Raw genomic sequence first — 4,199 nt, forward strand, 5'->3', positions numbered from 1 at the left:
CTGATGAGAAGGAGAAAAAATGAATAAAAGATGATGACATACGACGGGGCTTAAAAAAAATAAACGTCAACAAAAATCTACTTATATATAATAGGAGAGGCAAAGCAAGGTTATGATGACAAGTGGCATAACATTAAATTGACATGTGTACATTTTTTGGACAATTCTCCAACTTTGTTGGAGTTTCAAATTTATTTAAAATCGCAATTGGCATAACCACAGTAATTGGAGTTTAAAATTATTTTAAACTAGAAAATAGGCACACACACAAAAAAAAAAAAATAACCTGCGAATTCAAATTCAAACCGTTCACTAATTGAAACCGTTCTTTTCCACTTCTTGCATCTCTTTGTGTTCCAAAATATTCGCACCTCTAATTTTTTGATAACTGTTCTCTCTTTCTCTCTCTTTTTTTTGTTTCTCTTTTTGCAGGTTTTCATAGATTTTCGTTCATGAGATTTTTGGCACCAAGTGCAGGTTATTATGCATCATTGTTGTTGTAGTTATATCACTTAGAATTTTATCATAACAATTCAATGGATATTTATGATTGTGTATATCCTAATGCTGATTTTAGTTTTTTCATGGAAGTGTGTAAGATTCTTTAGGCTATGACGTCATTTTCAAAATTCAAATCTTTTTAATCACATTACTTGAAATAAGAATGTAATAATAATTTGGATCTTAACGTGATCTTCTCCTACATCTACCAATTAATAGTTTATTACGGCTTTGCTTTCTAGGTTATCCCTTTCTTCTAGAAAGAAGGTTTGTGATTTTATTCATTCCTATTGCTAATTTTGCTTTATGCCAGGTTGGATGAAACTTATTTTTTGTCTTATGTAATATTAAAAAAGTCTACATTTTACCCTCTTCTTTTGTGTTTCGATATGTTACAGCTTTTGCTGATAAAAAGAATAACGTTTTTCCTCTTCTTTCAGGCTATTTGTGGGTAATGGGCAGTGGAAGGAGTAATGCAATGCGAGAAAAAGATGAACTTATTTCTTTTATTTTTTCGTCTTATACACTCTTTAAAAACCTACATATTTTCTTCTTCTTCTTTTGTTTTGATATGCTACATCTTTTTCTAGAAAAAGAATAACGTATTTTCTCTTTTTTCAGGCTATTTATATGGAACGGGCATTGGGACAAGTAATGCAATGCGATTAATGCGTATAGAAAAAGAAAGTTGATCTGTATGGATAATATAATTCTTTTACCCTTGCCTTGCAATTAATGCATATAGAAGAAGATTGAAGCTCATTTATATGGACAATATTATTCTTTTATCCTTCCCCTGCAATTAATGTGTATTGAATCTATTGATAAAAGCAAAATATTTTCCCTCTTCCCCTTTTTTCATCATATCTTTTTGCATTTCTTACTCAATTTTGTAAATACCTTCTTCCCGTTCTAACTTTCCTTTAATGCTTCTATGTATTTGGACAAAAGAATTTCAAGAAATTTTGATACGCACAAAGTATGGCTTTATTTTTAGTTTTTGTTGTTATTCAGAAGGTGAATTTCATTCTTTACTTTGTGTTTATGGAGCTGTAACTTTTTATTGAATTTTCTTTATTTCGTTTTAGGTCCATGGCATTTAGAGAGGGGTTCACTGCCAAAAAAATTGCTCGGTTTTCCCTTTTTATTTTTTGGTTTCTTTTTCAGATTCATGCGCTCATAATTAGGATTTACAAAGTTATTGAAATAAAAAACTCTTACATTTTAATGCAAAAAGAAATTAAAAAAAATTATGTTTCCTAACAATTTTGGTAACTGATATATATGCGATAAATTTTGTTTTTCGTAGATTTTGGCTATCTTTTTCATTGAGTTGTAATGCCACAAGATTTAAAATTGAGTAATTATACCTCCTAAGATTTTGGTAACTGATTTTATCTCCTAAATTTTGGTAATTGATACATATAGATTAACTTATTTTTTGCAGCTTGGCTATCTTTTTAATGGATGTTTTATGCAATAAATATTAAAAATTTATTATATCTCCTAAAATTTTGGTACTTGATACATATTTAAAAGCACTTCAAATAAAAATTATGTTCATTTTATTTTGTTTGGTCCTCCCTTCATATTATTAGTAATTCGAGTACATCAATTCAACGTAACTTTGAGAGTAGTTTTCACGTGTAACTAGGATTATAATGGATACATACAATTTTAATTTAAAAATAAAATAAATGATAATGAAAAAAGAAAAAGACACAAAGAAATGAACTTACCTAAAATAACCTAAAATTTTCTATTAACAATATAACAATACTAAATATTGTTTAATATAATAAAAAAAAATACAAAATAAAAAAGTTATTCGATGACAGCATAACTCCCTGTAATTTAATAGAGATTTTATTATTGAGTATATCGTATTGACAAATAAAATAACAATTGAAATTTATTGAAACAACACAGTCTAATATGTTCAAACATATCCGATCATAATTTAAATAAATTAATATTTTTTACTATTGAATTTTTATACTCCAACTCAATTAACATCAAGATGGACTTCCACGTTTTTTGGGCATTTGTTTTATCTATATAGAAAAACATAAGCAAAAGCATCGAGATTACGCCAGCCAAGTGGCAGCCTAATAATAATCCATTTGGCATTGCTCAAGACAATGCTTCACAAAATAGGAATTAGAAAGTTATTTGGAAAAAAAAACTCCTTAATGCAAAAAATAAAAATTAAAATCTCCAAAATTTTATAACTTATACATGTGCGATAAAAAAATTTCCCGTAGATTTTGGTTATCTTTTTAATTGATTTTTAATGCCACAAAAATAAAAAATAATTATATTTCCTAAGATTTTGGTAACTAATTTTATCTCCTAAAATTTTGGTAATTGATGCATATGGGTTAACTTATTTTTGTAGCTTTTGGCTATCTTTTAATGGATTTTTAATTCCATAAAAATTTAAAATTGGTTATATATCTTAAAATTTTGTCAACTAATACATATTTAGTAACTTAGAAAATATTTTAAATAAATATTATGCTCATTTTGTTGTTGTTTATTCCTCCTTTCATCTTATTAGTAACTCGAACATATCAATTCAGCACAACTTTTTGGGTAGTTTTCATGTGGAACTAGGATTTAAAAGGATAAGCACACTTTTTATTTTAAACAAAGAAAAGAGAAAAAAGAAAAATTAAAAAAGAGAAAAATAATTAACTTACCTAAAATTAACTACTCAGGCGTAGGTAACGGTTGGTTTAGGTTAGTTAATTTCTTTGTTTCTTTTTCTTGAATCATTTTCTTTTTATTTTTGAAATAAGAAGTGTATCTATTTATCAAAATTCAGATAATATTATTGATAGAATAAAATTTAAAACGAAATAATATTTCAAGATTAATAAAATATATATCTTCTATTATATTAAGAGGAGTAGCGGATAAAAATATTAAACAAAGAAATATGCTAATAAAAATTTATATTAACAATGTTGTAATACTAAATATTGGATAATATAATATAATATAAAAAAATATAGAGCAAAAACATTATTCGATGACTATATAAGTCCTTTTTTTGTTTAATAGAGATCTTATTATTGGGTATATAGTATTAACAAATAAGATGACAATTGAAATTTATTAAAATAATACGATCTAATATGTTCAACCAAATCGATCACAATTTAATTAAATTAATATTTTTAACTAGTAGAAAAGAAAAAAAAAGAAGGAAGATACCTCAAAATTACAGGCTAACTCCGCACGGTTCCCCTTTGAATTTCGACTCGAACTTTTGAGGTCCAAACGGACCTTAATCGAGTGTTCTCGACTGAGAACATTCGACTAAGGTCGATTAGAACGTCAAATTTCCCCTTAACTCGGACAAATTCCTGTTTCGGTTTTTCTAGGGTTCTTTGGTTCGATTTGGGATTCGAACAGTTCTAGCACGATTCGAGCGGAACCAAAGGTGGTTTGGGCACGAGGGAGGTCAGGGGGTGCCGTGGTGTGAGTTTGGGGTGGATTGAGATAGGTCCAGGTTTTGCTCGAATCTTCAGATGAAGATTCGAGACGATGGGGGATGATTCGAAGTTAACGGGTCCGAGATTTGGATTGGGGGTGGTTAGATGCTTAAGGGGTGTTAATTTGAAGGTCATCGGACCTCAGGCCGCCGAGTTTCAGGCGATGGGGATGGGGGCGGCGCTAGGGTTTGGAGGTTG

At 28.8% G+C, this 4,199-nt stretch overlaps 1 long non-coding RNA gene across 1 annotated transcript; it reads left to right on the plus strand.

Moving 5' to 3' along the window:
- Window positions 291-1,365, plus strand: LOC109228958. The gene is made up of 2 exons (XR_002068484.1): window positions 291-477; window positions 942-1,365. It is a non-coding gene; the product is annotated as an uncharacterized LOC109228958 (long non-coding RNA).

This window comes from Nicotiana attenuata, chromosome 7, assembly GCF_001879085.1.
Source record: "Nicotiana attenuata strain UT chromosome 7, NIATTr2, whole genome shotgun sequence".
Lineage (NCBI taxonomy): Eukaryota > Viridiplantae > Streptophyta > Magnoliopsida > Solanales > Solanaceae > Nicotiana > Nicotiana attenuata.